Source organism: Schistocerca americana, chromosome 8 (genome assembly GCF_021461395.2).
Source record: "Schistocerca americana isolate TAMUIC-IGC-003095 chromosome 8, iqSchAmer2.1, whole genome shotgun sequence".
Lineage (NCBI taxonomy): Eukaryota > Metazoa > Arthropoda > Insecta > Orthoptera > Acrididae > Schistocerca > Schistocerca americana.
In genome coordinates, this window is record NC_060126.1 from 453,357,001 (window position 1) to 453,369,682 (window position 12,682).

Here is a 12,682-nt window from a genome sequence, read left to right on the forward strand (position 1 = left end):
TCATTACTTGGTTTAAACGAAACTGATACATCCAGTTCTAACAGTTCAAATTTGTCCTAAATTCAAAGATAAATTCCTTGTCTGGATCTGTGTCTTGACGCGAGGAATTTTCTTTATTTGATATACCATGTGATTACAGCACGTAGTTTGTGCAGATATGTAAGTTTTTCGAGCCTTTTGCACGAAATTTCGAAAATATGTACCAAAATAGTCTTCGATTTTGTCTTCACAATAAATATTTTCTATTTATTTTCCTTGAGGTATTTAAATTTGTTATCTTCGAAATTAGACGAGTACACGTTCAAAAAGTGTGAGTTATTCGTGCTGAACTTTGTACTAGAAATAAATAGATTTGATACCGGAGACGGACGTGTAGCAACCAGTATCTGGTCTTGAATTTTTTAAATTTTTTTTTTCAATTTCTCAGAGGTAATACTTCTCTCTAAATTCAATAAAATCTTTTTGAGAGTGTGATACCAACATGGTTTAAGGCTATCTAGATGAATTTTATTGAGAGTGGCTCCGGCTGTAGCAGTCCATGCACCTAATTTTTAGGTCATTTGTTGATCACTGTGGATGTTATAAGGTTAAACATCTTATGCGCCTATGATGTCTGCTTACATTTCGTTATTTCTTCGTCTTAACAGCCTTAACTAAATATCTTCTCTGAAAAAAGTCATGTTTAAGAACCATCAAGAGCTTTTACTGAAATCATTCACTACCCGTTTTTCAATCAAGTTCTTCGTGCGGAGAGGGCATTGCTCTTAGAAGGAAACAGACTCAATAAAGGAAGTGCACAACTGTTAGTTAACTCGATTTTACAGCTTACTGCATTAATAAATTTTACTCTTGGCAGCTGTTTCAGTGGTGCAGGATCGTTTTTCCATTTCATTTTTCTGTCGTCACAGTAAGAACTGCACAACACAAGCTGATGTAAATAATCTCATGTTCCCTGGTGGTAACGGATTGATAGAAAATGGCAACGAATAGAGATTTGTTTCATGGGAAGCTCTTAGTTCTTTTCATCATCATCATCATCATCAGTGTTCTGACTAAAGGCAGGTTTTCACATGGTAGTTCCCCAGGCTGTCCGGTCTTCTGCCATCCTCTTCAGGTCTGCATAATTTCCTCTTCCCTTTATGTCGTCTATCATCTTGTATCTCCTCCTTCCTCTCAGTCTTCTCCCACAAACCAATCCTTCCAAAGCATCTACTAGCAAGCACTCCCTTCTCAATGAATGTCCCAACCAGTTCTTTTTCCTTTCTCCTACAAACTTCAGCAGACATCTTCTCTCACCAACCCCTTCCAATACTCTTTCATTACTCACTCTTTCCATCCAGCTTATTCTCTCCATTCTCCTCCACATCCACATCTCAAATGCTTGTAACCTTTTTTCATCCTCTCGTCTCAGTGTCCATGTTTCTGCCCCATATAGTGCCACACTCCAGATAAAACATTTGCCAAGCCTTTTCCTTAGTCCTTTATCTAATTTGCCACATAAGAGTCTCCTCTTTCTGTTGAACGCCTTCTTCGCTATGGCAATTCGAGTTTTCACCTCCTGGTGACACCTCAAGTCTTATTGTGCTTCCGAGATATTTAAATTCACTTACTTGGCTAATGGTAGATTGTCCTATTGTAATATTGGACAGTCGGCGTCTTGTACTGATGACCATACTCTTTGTTTTTCCTTGTAAGTAGGCTGTTTATGTTTTCTTATTGGCAATGTTACGTAGCGCTCTGTATGAAAATCACTGGCTGTGCTGTGTGCAGTCTGTGGCTAGTTTGCATTGTTGTCTGCCATTGTAGAGTTGGGCAGCTGGATGTGAACAGCGCGTAGCGTTGCGCAGTTGGAGGTGAGCCGCCAGCAGTGGCGGCTGTGGGGAGAGAAATGGCGGAGTTTCGAAATTTGTAAGACTGGATGTCATGAACTGCTATGTATATTATGATTTTTCAACACTATTAAGGTAAATGCATTGTTTGTTCTCTATTAAAATCTTTCATTTGCTAACTATGCCTATCAGTGGTTAGTGCCGTCCGTAGTTTGAATCTTTTATTTACTTGGCAGTAGTGGCGCTCGGTGTATTGCAGTAGTTCGAGTAACGAAGATTTTTGTGAGGTAAGTGATTTGTGAAAGGTATAGGTTAATGTTAGTCAGGGTCACTCTTTTGTAGGGATTTTCGAAAGTCAGATTGCGTTGCGCTAAAAATATTGTGTGTCAATTTAAGGACAGTCATGTATAATTGTTTAAAGGGGACGTTTCATCCTGATGCAAATAAACACAGCAAAAACAAAAAGTTCTTGTCAAATCTGATTTTCTTCAAATATTTACGAGCTGCACAAAATATGTTCTCCAGTTCTGTTTTTATTTTCATCTACAACCCGCTCTTCCCATTTTCCGCTTTATGTACTTTGGCTCAGTTTTGTGTAATTTCTCTGCTGAAGTGCGCCTGAATCGGTTACTATTTTCTCTCTCTCTCTCTCTCGTTCTCTCTCTCTCTCTCTCTCTCAAACACACACACACACACACACACACACACGCCGTTGCATAAAGAGGCAAGTGCATGAGTTTCAAAATTCGGTTTAACAACATTCTTTACCCTCCTATACACGATGCCATTAATAGCTTAGGGTGACGGATAGCAACGCCCGAACAAAACGCTTGTTTGGAAAGCTGCCTGACGAGCGATAGATAATCGATTCAGACAAGACTATTGTGGCCCGTCTGACAGGACCATTACCTGCGCGGCCGGCGCGGCACATCGGAGGAGGTCCGCGGGGAACACGCCGTGGGACGGGACGCCGTCGCATCGACAGCCCTGTCGACGCGCTGACTAATGGAAGCCGCCACCTCCGCCGGCCGACGCCACCGGCGGCGAGAATGACGCGGGTGTCGACAACCCGTGAGTAATGGACGGCGAGCGCGGCGCCCGCAGCGGGGAGCCGTCGGGAGGACCTCCTCTTCCTTGTTCGCGGGTCAGGGTGCGCGTACGTCAAATTGTTGTGACGTTTCGACAGCCATTACGAAAGCAACAGCGCGGATCGTCACCTCTCCGTGCGCCACCAGCTCCTCAGAGGGCCAGCGTCCGGGAGACGACGTTCTGCGACAGCGCCATTCAGCGGCGACCGTCCTAGTGAGAAACACGTGCCACGTATGAGACTTTGACGTACCACTCATTTCGTGAACGGTCACAATAGTTTCTTCCTCTTAGCCTGTAAGGTGTGGGTACACTGAGGTGACAAATGTCATGAGATAGGTATATGAAGATACACAAATAACGGCACCATCAAGTACACAAGCTATAAAACGGCATTGCACTGACGGAGTTGTCATTTGCACTCGGGTGATTCATGTGAAAAGGCTTCCGACGTGATTATAGCCGTGCGACGGGAATTAACAGACATTGGACGCGGAATGTTAATTGGAGCTAGATGTATGGGACATTCCATTTCGGAAATCATTACGGAATTCAGTATTCCGAGTTCCACAGTGTGAAGAATATTATAAAGATAGTAACTGTTCTCGAGAGAACAGATACCATTAATGACCGTGCAGCTTGTCTACAATAAATGATAATTAATTGAAACATATTTAAAAAACTAAAAACCCGCCTCGACGCTTCGGTCGCAGGTTCGAATCCTGCCTCGGGCATTGATGTGTCTGATGTCCTTAGGTTAGGTTTAATTAGTTCTAAGTTCTAGACGACTGATGACCTCAGAAGTTAAGTCGCATAGTGCTCAGAGCCAGTTTGAACCCGCCTCGATTGCGAAAAAAGCACCCAGTGTTCGCAGTCGAGGCGGGTTTTTAGTTTTTTAATACATTAACCAACGATTGCTGACGCGCTGCGATGTTGAAGGTTATTAATTGAAACCCTCAGCTGCCGACAGGTGTTGTTGATATACCTCGATGGGGACAGCTGAAAATGTGTGCCCCGACCGGGACTCTAACACGAGATCTCCTGCTTACATGGCAGACGCTCTATCCATTTTTTTTTTTTTTTTTTTTTTTTGCATTTTGTTCGTTGTTGATCGTTGTGTTTCGTCGTTGCGAACGTCACATGACATCCGTTTACTTTCGTTTGTTGATCCTCCCACTCAGTTTTTATGTTAGAGAGGCCAACCAGCTCTCTGATCGAACACGCTGAGCTACCGTGCCGGCATAACACAACACCCAGTCTCTAAGCGGAGAAAAATCCCCGACCAAGATCTGAGCCACCGAGGACACAGATGAATAGCGCGACTGCAGGGACTTTTCCCTTGCACGCTTCCCGTGAGAGCCACATTCCCAGCTGTCCACAATATACATACGTAAAGTACCTAGTAGATATTTGCCCATCCACTCATTACTCTGTGTCCTCGGTGGCTCAGATGGACAGAGCGTCTGCCATGTAAGCAGGAGATCCCGGGTTAGAGTCCCGGTCGGGGAACACATTTTCAGCTGTCCTCATCGAGGTATATGAACAACACTGTCGGCAGCTGAGGATTTCAATTAATTATCATTTATTCTAGATAAGCTGCACGGTCATAAATGGTATTTGTTTTTTCGAGAACAGTTACTATCTTCATATATATACTTAAAGGCTACCCAGCCATTGACCTTCGTCTGTGGAAATGCGCACAGGTTGCCCGAACTCTTACGGGAATCGTCACCTTACTTGGCCCGAGTAATGAGTGGATGGGCAAATATCTATTAGTTACTTTACGTAGGTAGATTGTGGACAGCTTGTAATGTGGGTCTCACGGGAAGCGTGCAAGGGATAAGTCCCTGCAGTTATGCTATTCATCTGTGTCCTCGGTGGCTCAGTTGGATAGATGTAAACATGAGATCCCGAGTTCGAGTCCCTATCGGGGCACACATTTTCAGCTGTCCCCATCGAGGTATATCAAAAACACCTGTCGGCAGCTGAGGGTTTGAATTAATTATCAAGAATATCAAGTTTCTGGCATTACCTCCCATCACGGACAACGCAGTGGACGACGGCCCTCACTTAATGACCGAGAGCAGCGACATACGTGTAGAGTTGTCAGTGCTAACAGACAAGCAACACTGCGTATAGTAGGTGCGTAAATCGGTGTGGGACGTACGATGTTCCTATCCGATAGCACAGTGCGCCGAAATTTGGCGTTAATAGGCTACAGAAACAGACGACCGATGCGAGTGCCTTTGCTTATCAGTACGATATCGCCTGCAGCACCTCTCCTGGGATCGTGAGCATATCGGTCGGACCCCAGTGGCCTGGTGAGGAGAGTACCGATTTCAGTTGGTAAGAGCTGACGACAGGTTCGAATGTGGCGCAGACCCCACGAAGCCAAAGACCCAACTTGTCAATAACGCACTATGCAAGCTAGCAGTGGCTCCATAATTGTTTAGGGTGTGTATACACATAATGGACTACGTCCTCTGGTCCAACTGAACCGACAATTGCCTGTAAGTGGTTATGTTCGGATACTTGGAGACCATTTGCAGCCATTCATGGATCTCATGTTCCCACACAATGATGTTATGTCACCTGGCGTCAATTGTTCCCCACTGGTTTGAAGAACATTAGGGAGAATTCGAGCGAATGATTTGGCAGCCCAGAGCGTCCTACATGAATCACATCGGACATTTGTGTGACACAATCGAGACGTCAATTCGTGGCCAAAATCTAGCACCGCCACATTTTAGCAGTTGTGGACGGCTGTAGAGGCAGCATGGCACAAAATTTCTGCAGGGGTCTTTCAAAGTCTGGTGAGTTCATACCATCTCGAGCTGCTACACTATGCCGAGCAAAAGGAGGTCCGACACGATATTAGAAGGTATCCCGTCAGTGCATGTGAGAAAACTGAACCACGAACGGTCAAAGTGAAGCCCCGAACGTTTGAGCTCAGCAGTACGTACGAGAGCATGCTGAAAGGTAATGCCTCCTAATTTTGTATTCTGTTCTCAGCATCGGTTGGTGTATTCCTGGTCACGGACGCTGCTCGGTCAACTTTCCCGCTTCGCTGATGTCAGCTGAAACCCTCTGCAGCTAGAGGGCTTCAAATTATAGCATGACAATACCAGGTCGCACATGAGTGCTGGGACATGTGAAACAATCGAACGCCTTGGATTTACTGTCATACGGTTCCGACCTGGCCGCATCCGATTTTCATATTTTTGCAAAACTTGAAGATTACTACGGGAGGACTTCACGTTGATAATGATAAAGCGAGCAGAGGTGACGCTGTGGCTACGTCAGCAGACGGTATCAATAAAATTGCCTCATGTTGGGAGTAATGTGTGCGTCACCAGGGTGACAATGTTGAGAAATAAATATGTAGACAAGAAGGATAAATACTTTTTTTTTTTTTTTGTCATCAGTCTACTGACTGGTTTGATGCCTCCCGCCACGAATTCCTTCCCTCTGCTAACCTCTTCATCTCAGAGTAGCACTTGCAACCTACGTCCTCAATTATCTGCTTGACGTATTCCAATCTCTGTCTTCCTCTACAGTTTTCGCCCTCTACAGCTCCCTCTAGTACCATGGAAGCATTCCCTCATGTCTTAGCAGATGTCCTATCATCCTGTTCCTTCTCCTTATCAGCGTTTTCCACATATTCCTTTCCTCTCCGATTCTGCGTAGAACCTCCTCATTCCTTACCTTATCAGTCCACCCAATTTTCAACATTCGTCTATAGCACCACATCTCAAATGCTTCGATTCCCTTCTGTTCCGGTTTTCCCACAGTTCATGTTACACTACCATACAATGCTGTACTCCAGACGTACATCCTCAGAAATTTCTTCCTCAAATTAAGGCCGGTATTTGATATTAGTAGACTTCTCTTGGCCAGAAATGCCTTTTTTGCCATAGCGAGTCTGCTTTTGATGTCCTCCTTGCTCCGTCCGTCATTGGTTACTTTACTGCCTAGGTAGCAGAATTCCTTAACTTCATTGACTTCGTGACCATCAATCCTGATGTTAAGTTTCTCGCTGTTCTCATTTCTACTACTTCTCATTACCTTCGTCTTTCTCCGATTTACTCTCAAACCATACTGTGTACTCATTAGACTGTTCATTCCGTTCAGCAGATCATTTAATTCTTCTTCACTTTCACTCAGGATAGCAATGTCATCAGCGAATCGTATCATTGATATCCTTTCACCTTGTATTTTAATTCCACTCCTGAACCTTTCTTTTATTTCCATCATTGCTTCCTCGATGTACAGATTGAAGAGTAGGGGTGAAAGGCTACAGCCTTGTCTTACACCCTCCTTAATACGAGCACTTCGTTCTTGATGGTCCACTCTTATTATTCCCTCTTGGTTGTTGTACATATTGTATATGACCCGTCTCTCGCTATAGCTTACCCCTACTTTTTTCAGAATCTCGAACAGCTTGCACCATTTTATATTGTCGAACGCTTTTTGCAGGTCGACAAATCCTATGAAAGTGTCTTGATTTTTCTTTAGCCTTGCTTCCATTATTAGCCGTAACGTCAGAATTGCCTCTCTCGTCCCTTTACTTTTCGTAAAGCCAAACTGATCGTCACCTAGCGCATTCTCAATTTTCTTTTCCATTCTTCTGTATATTATTCTTGTAAGCAGCTTCGATCCATGAGCTGTTAAGCTGATTGTGCGATAATTCTCGCACTTGTCAGCTCTTGCCGTCTTCGGAATTGTGTGGATGTTGCTTTTCCGAAAGTCAGATGGTATATCGCCAGACTCATATATTCTACACACCAACGTGAATAGTCGTTTTGTTGCCACTTCCCCCAATGATTTTAGAAATTCTGATGGAATGTTATCTATCCCTTCTGCCTTATTTGACCGTAAGTCCTCCAAAGCTCTTTTAAATTCCGATTCTAATACTGGATCCCCTATCTCTTCTAAATCGACTCCTGTTTCTTCTTCTATCACATCAGACAAATCTTCACCCTCATAGAGGCTTTCAATGTATTCTTGCCACCTATCTGCTCTCTCCTCTGCATTTAACAGTGGAATTCCCGTTGCACTCTTAATGTTACCACCGTTGCTTTTAATGTCACCAAAGGTTGTTTTGACTTTCCTGTATGCTGAGTCTGTCCTTCCGACAATCATATCTTTTTCGATGTCTTCACATTTTTCCTGCAGCCATTTCGTCTTAGCTGCTCTGCACTTCCTATTTATTTCATTCCTCAGCGACTTGTATTTCTGTATTCCTGATTTTCCCGGAACATGTTTGTACTTCCTCCTTTCATCAATCAACTGAAGTATTTCTTCTGTTACCCATGGTTTCTTCGCAGCTACCTTCTTTGTACCTATGTTTTCCTTCCCAACTTCTGTGATGGCCCTTTTTAGAGATGTCCATTCCTCTTCAACTGTACTGCCTACTGCGCTATTCCTTATTGCTGTATCTATAGCGTTAGAGAACTTCAAACATATCTCGTCATTCCTTAGTACTTCCGTATCCCACTTCTTTGCGTATTGATTCTTCCTGACTAATGTCTTGAACTTCAGCCTACTCTTCATCACTACTATATTGTGATCTGAGTCTATATCTGCTCCTGGGTACGCCTTACAATTCAGTATCTGATTTCGGAATCTCTGTCTGACCATGATGTAATCTAATTGAAATTTTCCCGTATCTCCCGGCCTTTTCCAAGTATACCTCCTCCTCTTGTGGTTCTTGAACAGGGTATTCGCTATTACTAGCTGAAACTTGTTACAGAACTCAATTAGTCTTTCTCCTCTTTCATTCCTTGTCCCAAGCCCATATTCTCCTGTAACCTTTTCTTCTACTCCTTCTCCAACAACTGCATTCCAGTCGCCCATGACTATTAGATTTTCGTCCCCCTTTACATACTGCATTACCCTTTCAATATTCTCATACACGACATTTAGAATGTTAATAAAGTTTGTTCTACTGAAAACGCTTTAAGAGTCTTCACATAAGAAAATTCGGAGGCATTACTTTCCAGCACGGCCTTTTATGAATCTTTATAACAGGTAAAATATTTTGAAAACGCAGTCTGACCTCTTATATTTAACAGAATAATGACAGACAGACGCTCGTAAATAATCTAACTGCAACGAAAATAAATTTTGCATCGCTTCTCTTCAGACATTAAATGAGTAGTCTTTCAAGAAATAGACGTAGAACTGAATGATGAGATTGCTTTCGTCTTACAGCAACCAGCATTGCAGTCAAGGGTATCCCCTCAAATACGCTATCATTCATTCCACACTCGATGGAATAATGGAACCATTAACACATTAGCTGTCGGACCTGACTCTCCGATGTCTATGTACCAGGCTGAGGCCTTTTACGGTGTGTATAATTATTAGACACATGGCCTGTGAAGCTAATTTCCGCAGTATCATTCCTGCTAGGCCACGTGTATAAGAATTATGCAAAATCTTTAATAGCAAATCAAGATTCCTTTCAGCATTTCAGGCGAATGACTTATTTTTTGAAGAATAGTGCAAAAATTAAACAAAAACTGACTTCGTAAGATTTCAAAAGGTTGGTTTATAAATTCACAAAAGATGTAATGACATACTTGAATTAATTAATAGCTATAGCCATTTGAATTCAGTGTACGTGAATTACACAAAAGATCTGAAATATATGTATCACTTTGGTGCACATTGCCTGTCAGGGAAGTCATCTTGTGTATCAGTTTGATACACATTCCAGTCAATGTGCTCTGACAAGCCGCGTTTGGGACCAGCAAGTTTCAGCAATATGACGGCGTAGCGGCGCGCTATTGCGTTACGTACAAATAACAAGCAAATGATTTGAACGGTAATAATACAGAAAAGAGTTTCATATATACATTGTTACCAAACAAATTCAGTTGACTTTGAACCCTATAAAGGTCCTCAGAGCAATAAATACAATAGTAAACCTCAAAAAGCTTAATCGTGAGAATATGTTCTCAATACACAACTCTAAATGAGGCAACCACTGTCCTATAATTCAGGATACGTGACAGCTTCGTGTCCACAACACGACTCGTCGAAGGGATAATATTCGTTCCTATAATCAATTTCCACCTAATAAAAAATGAGCAGAAGGTGAGGTTCCATTTCACAATGTGGAAGAATACTGGAGTAAGCTTGAAAGTGGTGGAACTGCGAACTAAACGGTCCAGAAATTTAAAATAAACTCCCAAAATGAAATAACCCACCGCTTAATGTTCATCACGGCAAATAATCGAAATGATCTCATCCGATTTCATCATAACTCCGATTTATCTCAGACCAACCAGAAAAAGCTACACGTTCTTCTAAACCAAACATAGCTGAATTCGCTGAAGTGTACTACCGCAATGGTGAAAGTTCGTTCAAGCAAGGAATATCTAATGGCTTCCAAAGTACGAAAGATTTTCGTTGGCTGACAGACAAATCGACCTTCTAAACATCCGAAAATGACTGAGTGGGCTTACAAAGGGGTTGCTCAAAAAGCTTATTTCGATCAGACGAAGATGAGTACAGCACAAACACACAAAGTACAGCAAAGATGATGCCGTAATTTATGGAAAAGCAAAAATGTAGAAGGTAAAATGAAACTGCCGAATGAATGGACGACTATCAAGCTGCACTAAAGATATCGATAGTAGTTTATCACACTGTTCAGTGAATGTGCAAACCAAACATATCAGAAAAGTACTTTTGAATAATGTCTCCAACACAACCCATTTAGGAGGGTTAGGGAAGACGAACCTACCATCTCAGGGTTGGAAAAACCTCCTTCCTTCTGAAACTTCCTAGCAGATTAAAACTGTGTGCCGGACCGAGACTCGAACTCGGGACCTTTGCCTTTCGCGGGCAAGTGCTCTACCAACAGAGCTACCCAGGCACGACTCACGCCCCATCCTCACAGATTTACTTCTGCCAGTACCTAGTCTCCTACCTTCCAAACTGGCAGAAGTAAACCTGTGAGGATGGGCCGTGAGCTGTGCTTGGGTAGCACTTACCAGCGAAAGGCAAAGGTGCCGAATTCGAGTCTCGGTCCGGCACACAGTTTTAATCTGCCAGGAAGTTTCACATCAGCGCACACTCCGGAGCAGAGTGAAAATCTCATTCTCCTTCCTTCTGCTCGCCCCCTGCTCTCCCCAAATATCGAAAGCCAGTTTTAACACCAACAACAGCTATTGGCATGGCAGGAAACTATGTGTTACAAGGTCTCCGGTAACAGTGGTCCTTTTTCTCAATCCACGTGTCGAAGACATTTATTGAGTTCAATTTCTCGATTATTTCCAGACAGCGGTCGCTCTCGGCAGACCCTCAAGGAATTTCACGCTTCATAAGCGTCAGATCCGGTTCATGCCTCTCGTTATACACACTGCCTCTTTTGAGAGGTGCCACAACTACAGTGCCTTCCAGAAAGGCTGCTTTTTGCCGAACGGGGCGGGCGCGTTCTGAACAGAAGTCGTGACCATTTTCCCGTCACGGAACGCGGATCCTCCCGCTGAGCGACTTTCGGAGGAAATCGATCTGGAATTCCAGCGACTGGACGCACGGTTCGGAGATCAAGACGTCGCCAACGAGCGACCTCGGCCGGGGCAGCCGTTGGAGCGCAGAGTGACGCAGCGCTAACCGGAGGACCCGGCGGACGAGGTGCCGGTAAAAACGGCGGGGGTGGTCGCCGAGCAAACACAGGCTGCCCGCCGCTAATCTATTACACACCCGGCCGCCACAATGGGTCGAACTAAATCGATTGTGCGCGACCAATCGAATGAGGCCGGTCGTTTGCCGGTGAATGCGCCGGCCCCCCCTGCGCTGCCCACCGTCTCGCTAATGGCGAGACGCTCGCTGGTCGGCGCTCTTTTTCCGAACCGATGGATTCCTCGCCGCCCAGGTGCAACGAGCAATGCTACAGGTACACAGAGACGTGTCATCACGAACTTCTAATAGGTAAACACAGTGCCGGGTAAAGAAAACGGAACCACTCATACAGCTTGCACGTACATGTATACACCACAGGCCGGTATGTGAATTATTGGATTTGCAATTCTCTGTGGCCAGTTCAGACGGCCACGAGAATGCATGGGTATTGTGTGTGTTTAGTGTTGTTACCAGGCCTTTTAAGGTATACAGTGTGCCCTGGAAATGTTGTGATAGGCCTAGAGGTGTTGTAGAGGGGATCTTGAGGAACAACTCGAGAATAGAAACCAGTGATCACAAACATCATCCAGCTATATTTCAGAGTATCGAAGTTATAGACGCCGGCTCCTGCTACTAGGCCACCCTTCCGTTAGCAAACGTGACTTCGCACTGTGACCGACCGTAGGAGGAACTCTCCCAATGCATTTGTTATTCAGTCATCGCAATTGTGCCGGCCGTTGTGGCCGATCGGTTCTAGGTGCTTCAGTCTGGAACCGGGCGACCGCTACGGTCGCAGGTTCCAATCCTGCCTCGGGCATGGATGTATGTGATGCCCTCAGGTTAGTTAGGTTTAAGTAGTTCTAAGTTCTAGGGGACTGATGACCTCAGATGTTAAGTCCCATAGTGCTCAGAGCCATTTGAGCCATCGCAACTGCCATGATCGCCAGTTGAGGAATGGAGCTAGCTGCTGCGTACAGAGGCCTTAGTTCATATGAATGCAAGGCTCTGTTGCCTCGGTGTCTGACGATTTCAGGCACTTGTTTCCATCCACAGTTTATTTTTCTTCTGGAATCCTCTAAAGTCACCAATGTTTTTCGGTGTACATAAGAAAAGTAAACCGCAGATGGATACCC

At 44.2% G+C, this 12,682-nt stretch overlaps 1 non-coding gene across 1 annotated transcript; it reads left to right on the top strand.

The window, feature by feature from the left end:
* The first annotated feature begins 4,350 nt into the window (after nucleotides 1-4,350).
* Nucleotides 4,351-4,424, top strand: Trnat-ugu. Its single transcript has one exon. It is a non-coding gene; the product is annotated as a tRNA-Thr (tRNA).
* Nucleotides 4,425-12,682: the final 8,258 nt, after the last annotated feature.